Source organism: Agrilus planipennis, unplaced genomic scaffold (genome assembly GCF_000699045.2).
Source record: "Agrilus planipennis isolate EAB-ADULT unplaced genomic scaffold, Apla_2.0 scaffold312, whole genome shotgun sequence".
NCBI classification, from domain to species: Eukaryota; Metazoa; Arthropoda; class Insecta; order Coleoptera; family Buprestidae; genus Agrilus; species Agrilus planipennis.
The window spans coordinates 225188-232244 of NW_020438997.1; the positions used below are offsets into that span (position 1 = coordinate 225188).

General features: G+C 32.3%; 2 protein-coding genes across 7 annotated transcripts in view; one reads left to right on the forward strand and one right to left on the reverse strand.

Moving 5' to 3' along the window:
• The window catches only part of LOC108742465 (integumentary mucin C.1-like), a 37165-nt gene that overhangs the window by 18859 nt on the left and 11249 nt on the right, over nucleotides 1–7057 (reverse strand). The gene's annotated exons all lie outside the window — the stretch shown is intronic.
• LOC112904803 overlaps nucleotides 1–7057 on the forward strand; it is a 48401-nt gene that overhangs the window by 17474 nt on the left and 23870 nt on the right. For 3 of the 4 annotated variants that reach the window (XM_025975789.1, XM_025975793.1, XM_025975791.1), the window contains exon 1: nucleotides 4400–4927. The gene's annotated coding sequence lies outside the window, so the exon portion shown is untranslated. Of the gene's footprint in view, nucleotides 1–4399; nucleotides 4928–7057 lie in introns of those variants that run through there. The other variant, XM_025975790.1, reaches the window with a different exon arrangement.

Consider the following 7057-nt stretch of genomic DNA (forward strand, 5'->3'; position numbering starts at 1 on the left):
GAAGAACCTATGGACGTTTCTAACGTTGAAGAACCGGAGTTAATGACCCCAGAAGAATACGCAGAATTCTATCAACAACAATTACGAGAAGAGCCAGAAGAATTAACTGAGGAAGTTGAAAATGAAGAAAATTTTACGAAGACTGCCTCTACAGACCAGAAGACGTAGTGGATACTAATCACCTTCAACAAATTTCAAAACTACCCTTTATTACCCTTCCTAACGGTTTAAAAATTCTTATAGACACAGGAGCCGACAATTCCTTACTAAATGAAAATCTAATGGACAAATTACCACCTGAAAGTATTTTTATTCAACCTTTTTGGATAAAATCAGTTAACGCTATACATACCGCCAATTATAACTGTGAATTACCGCTCTTACAAGACTTAGGAATTAACGAAAATATACACTTTCGCCTACTTGACTGGCATACAAAATTTGATGGACTTTTAGGAACTAAAGACCTCGCAAATTTGGATGCTCAAATAGATATGAAGAATGATACAATTAAACTTAAAGGCAAAACTTTTAAAATGAATACATACACTAATCCTACAGTATTTGTTCCAACGAAGGTAAAGACAAAGAATAAAATTTTATCAGTACCAGTCGATATAAATTTTGGACAAGTTATATTCAAACACCCTTTAGAACAAAGTATGGAAGTATTAGCAAACGCAGAAAATGGCATAGTAAATATTCCGTGTAACGAAGAAACAAGTTATACATTTGATGAACCTGTACAAGTAGAGACTATGGATGCGTATGACGAATCAAAAGTATTTCCATTCGACCAACCTGAAAATTTAGCAGACATTAGCGAATTAATCAGAGTTTCCCATATGAATGTAGAAGAAAAGGCAAAAATAATGAAACTGATAAATGACTACCACGACATCTTTTATGATAACAAAACAGGACTAACATTCACAAACGCTGTTAAACATAACATTAGAACAACTAATGATGACCCAATTTACGTCAAAGGTTACAGACATCCTTATCACCTGAAGGAACACATAAAACAACAAATTGAAGATTTACTAAAGAAGAATATTATCCAACCTTCCATATCACCATATTCATCACCCGTGTGGATTGTACCAAAAAAGCAAGACGCAAGTGGAAAACGAAAATATAGGATGGTAATAGACTATCGTAAATTAAACCAGGTAACCGTGGAGGATAAGTATCCTTTACCGCGCATTGATACAATTTTGGACAATTTAGGACGATGTACCTATTTTTCTACTCTCGATCTAGCTCAGGGATACCACCAAATAGAAATCGACGAAAAATCTGTTGAAAAGACCGCATTTACTGTAGAAGGAGGACACTATGAGTATCTTCGGATGCCATTCGGTTTGAAAAATGCACCCGCAACATTCCAGAGAGTTATGGAAAATATTCTACGACCCTATATATACAAATTCTGTTTTGTGTATATCGATGACGTTATAATATTCTCAAAATCATTGCAAGAACACTTATATCATCTTAAACTTATCTTTGAAAAATTAAAACAGTATAATCTCAAACTACAACCTGATAAATGTGAATTTTTGCGCAAAGAGGTACAATTTTTAGGACATGTTGTTACTGCTGAAGGAGTTTCACCAAATCCCGACAAACTGAAAGCCATTAAAAATTTCCCAATACCTCATGATCGAACTAGTTTAAAATCATTTTTAGGACTTATAGGATATTATAGAAAAATTATACAAGACTTTGCAAAATTAACAGCTCCATTAAACAAGAGATTGAAAAAATGAACAATTATAAATAATAAAGAGCAAGACTTTATCAACTGTTTTAATAAATGTAAGGAAATTTTATGCAACGCACCCGTATTGTCATTTCCCGACTATTAAAAGGCAATTAAAAATAGCAACTGACGCTTCAAATATATCAATAGGAGCAGTACTTTCACAGGAAAATAAACCAATTGCATTTTATTCGAAAACGCTGACCAATGATCAAAGAAACGTATCTGCAATTGAAAAGGAATTTATTGCTAAAACAGGCATGCAAACATTTTCGACCATATTTACTAGGAAAAATATTTTCTACTGAAACTGACCACCAACCTTTGATATAGCTAATGAATGCTAAAAGACTTAATGCAAAATTTCAAATATATAAAGTAATTATGTTAGAATATGAATTTGAAATCATATAAGTCACATAAAAGGTAACAAAAAACTTTGTCACCGATGCACATAGTAGAATTGAAATAAATACCAGAGAAACGTTATTACCCGAACAGGTTGATATGTTATCCATGTTACCTAATGTTGAAGATTCAGAATTAGAAGAAAATATGGATAGTGTAATAGAAGAGTACTGGAATAATAGATCTGATAATTCAAGTCAAACAGCCCATACAGCTGCTGAAAGCCCCGTAATTAATTTAGATATTAGTGAGGAACCACTTAATACATTTAAACAACAAATCATTGTTAATTCAGGAGAAACAAATTATACTATTAAAAGAAGAGTATTTAAAAACACCATTTACGAAATTAAATGTAGAAATATAGACTACTTGGTATCACAAATTCAGTTAATGAACGATTTAACAAGAATAGGAATATATTTTGAAGATGAAAGTTTGGAAAGACAACTGGTTGAAACACTACAACGTAATTATGAAACAATACCATTTAAATTAATAAAATGTACTCAGAAATTAGAAAATATCACTACATTAGAGGACCAACTAGATATTACCAAACAATATCACACTACTATGCATACAGGAATAAATGAAACGTATAAAAAACTAAGAAGAAAATTTTATTGGCCAAAAATGAAAGATACTATAAGTAATGTAGTAAATAAATGTGAAATTTGCCTAACAGCCAAAGAAGAATGTCACCCATATAGGCCACCGTTTCAAGGACCTTTGCTTGCTGAAGAACCCTTTGAAATTGTTCACATGGATGTCTATCAATTTGGACAAACGAAATTCTTGACATTTTTGGATCTTTTTAGTAAACATGCCCTCGCATACCAATTAGAAACAACAAATGCATTGGAAATACTAAGAAAATTTAGACATTACATAATGCATTATAATTTACCCAAACGAATTGTAACAGACAATGGAAAAGAATTCGACAACATACTCTTTAAAGAATATCTAAACGCATTTAATATAGATGTTCATCTAACCACACCTTATAATCCAAATTCGAATTCACCCGTAGAGAGATTTCATCGAACTCTAGCAGAAAAATTAAGAATTTTACGAGAAAATGATCCAGAGAGCACTCTTGAGGATAATGTACAAACTGCAGTATATATGTACAATAATAGCATTCACTCTTCAACCGATTTTACACCTTTTGAAGTTTTATACGGACCTTTTAAAGAAATTGATCCACTAAGAACCTCTTTACAAAAACCTTCAATGCATGAATATGTTCAAAATAGACGAAAAGAATTAATAAAATTTTACGAGCAATTATTTCAAAAACAAAAAGAGAGAGCACAGAAACGCCTCAATTACGTTAATAGAAACAGAAATGATGCCAATGTCGAAATAACACAGGAAAGAGTATTTGTAAGGACTCAACCACAGCGAAAATCAACAAATAAGTATCAACCTGCCACATTTGGAAATAAAAATGACAAAAACATACTTAACATCACCCCAGAGAAAAATAAGAAATCTACCAACCGTCATTTATCTCAAATGAGAAGACTAAGAAAAGAAATTTCTTTACAGGATCAGTTGGAAGCCTCTTCCAGCCGAGAACCTCAGGATCCAGGAAATTAACACTACCGCTGGATATTTAAAAGAAGAGTTAGGACCTGCATACATATTTAATCACTATCACACAATATATTTCGCTGTCAATCACTCTTCATTGTATTCGTCATATTTAAAACTATTAAATGCTGCTACTCTTATCAAATATAAAATTGGAGAAAGTAAAAGAAATGGTCCAGCACTTCGATTATTAGAAAGACGTCTCGCATTCTTTGAACAACAATACGCCAAAATTAATCATTTTATTACTAAAAGAGGATTACTAAACTTCTTGGGAACTGGAATTAAATTCATTACAGGCAATCCTGATAATGATGATTTAGAACAAATAAATTACAATATAAAAGCTCTTGAAGAAAAACAAAGTGAAATTGTGCGAGTGCAAAATAGGTACTCATCAATTTCGAATGAAATAACAAATAAATTAAATAATGATATACAACAGATTCAACAATNGAGGTGATCGCCGAAACTGAGGCCTATTTTGAAGCAAAGGACAAATCGTACTACAAAAATGGTATCGAAAAGTTGGAGGATCGCTATAATCAGTGTATCACCCTTGAAGGGAATTATGTTGAATAAAGAAAACGAATTTTGCAAAAAAAATGTGTTTTACTATTTTAGGCCGGGGACTTTTCAATTGACCTGTTACAATAATAGCATTTACTCTTCAACCGCTTTTACACCTTTTGAAATATTATACAGACCTTTTAAAGAAATTGATCCATTAAGAATCTCTCTACAAAAACATTCTATGCGTGAATATGTTCAAAATAGAAGAAAAGAATTAATAAAATTTTATGACTATCAAAAACGAAAAGAGGAAGCAAAGAAACGCCTCAATTACGTTAATAGAAACAGCAATAATGACAATATCGATATAACACAAGAAAGAGTATTTGTAAAGACTCAACCACAGCGAAAATCAACAAATAAGTATCAACCTGTCACATTTGGAAATAAAAATGACAATAATATACTTAACATTACCCCAGAGAAAAATAAGAAGTCTAACAACCGTCATTTATCTCAAATAAGAAGACTAAGAAAAGAAATTTCTTTACAGGATCAGTTGAAAGCCTCTTCCAGCTGAGAACCTCAGGATCCAGGAAATTAACAGTACCTACTGCTGGAGATTTAAAAGAAGAGGTAGGACAAACTTACATTTCTAATCACTATCATACGATTTTGCGGTCAAACACTCTTCATTGTATTCGTCATATTTAAAGCTACTGAATGCTTCTACTCTTCATCATCATAAGGTCGTCAGAGACTGGTTGGAGACGTACCTCCACTCTTTCCTATCCTGAGCTAAACTTCGCATTTCCCTAAAACTAGGACAACCCACATCCTTAACTATTTGCGAACAGTAATCTAACCTAAGTCCACCTCTACCCCTCCTAACTCCTGTTTCTGCCTCTAATAAGTCTCTGACTAGACCTTCATGCCTGAGAAGGTGTCCTACCAACCTATCTCGCCTATTTTTTATTAACTTCCATAGAGTCCTCTGTTCTCCTCTTATCAAATACAAAACTGGAGAAAGTAAAATAAATAGACCAGCACTTCAATTATTAGAAAAACATCCCGCATTCTTTGAACAACAATAAGCAAAAATTAATCATTTTATTACTAAAAGAGAATTACTAAACTTCTTAGTAACTGGAATTATATTCATTACAGGCAATCCTGATAATGATGATTTAGAACAAATAAATTACAAGATTATGTTGAATAAAACAAAGTGAAATTGTGCAAGTGCAAAATAAATACTCATCAATTTTGAAAGAAACAACATATAAAATGATATACCACTAATTCAACAAAACATAAACAATAGCAAAATTACAAAGTGTTCATGACAAGTAAAACAAAGCACGTTGTAGAAAATGAAGAAATACAATTTTACATTCTTTTAACACATGATAAAATTTTATTGATAAAAAGAGCAATTACACTGGCTAAGCAAAATATATTAAACCTTAAAGTTTTTATTTCAGAAAAATTACCAGTCCTTATCACGACAACTTTTGTAAATATTTTCAATTAATTAAATTATATACCTTAAAAATTCTCTTTATGAAGTAATACCACTTCTAAATGTAAGGATTGTTAGTACTAAACAATCTATTATTTTCCTAATAAGGTTTCCAATTTTTCACGAAACCCCCGAAATATTATTTAAAATACACGTTATTCCTAATGCACAGGAAATCTTCTTATTACCTCCCGCATCTTACGTCACCTCAAATTTTGTTTGGACAGACTCACCATTCCAAATAAAAAATTTATCATTTATTATAAATTTCCATAATTCACGCTGCCGACTGAACGACCAGTGTGAATACGTCAAAAATATCCAAGAAGCAACTCTGGTAGAAGAAATGGAAAATGGAGGACTAATTCTACATGCTGGAAAACCAACTAAAATTTTGGAACAATGTGAAAACCCAAAATTACAAGAAATGGAATTACATGGCAATTATTTAATCCAATCAGAATGCCCGGTCATTGTGGATTCGAACATGTTTTCACCAAAGAAGATACAGGAAAATTATAAGATCCACGAGGACTACCAGATCCCTACGCCCATAAAGGAAGCCAACTCCAAGAAAATAACTATCAAAACATTAAACGACTTAAATCTGCAAGAGATCAAACCAGTCGTATTAAAATATTCAACTTATTTACATTATTCATACATTACAATAATTATTGTTTCTGTTGTAGTTGTATTATTATGCCTTTTGTATAGAAAAAGAAAAGGTAAACCCACACCAAAATTTGAACTATTGGAGCTCAAGGAATGTTCCCTAAATCCAAACTTGGAAAATATCAATTTCGCCGGGACGGCTCAATCTAAGGATGGGGGAGTGATGTCCACAGCCCTGCCTACGCATAATAGATAAGCGGCCTGCGCCTGCATCACCGAGAATGCTTAACTTTTAGAATGAATCTATTGTTTAGACATTATAAATATTACTGCAATACATTTATGTTACTTTACTTTTGTCTTGTGCCTATAACAAGTGGGTTTACATTTCAATAAAGTCAAATTTTGTTCGTTTAAGAGTTTTTAATTGTTTTTAAAAATTTCTTTCTCGAACCCTTGAACATCACTGGCGCTGCGAACAGGATCGGAAAAACGATTCATATAGTGCATCTGCATTGTGATTTCGGTGAATTTTCGGTTCTTTATTTTCCGATTCGAGCTTCTCTCGATACGCGTTCTGTATAGACTTGTGCTGCATTTACGCGTATACCGTCGGACAACAACAACAA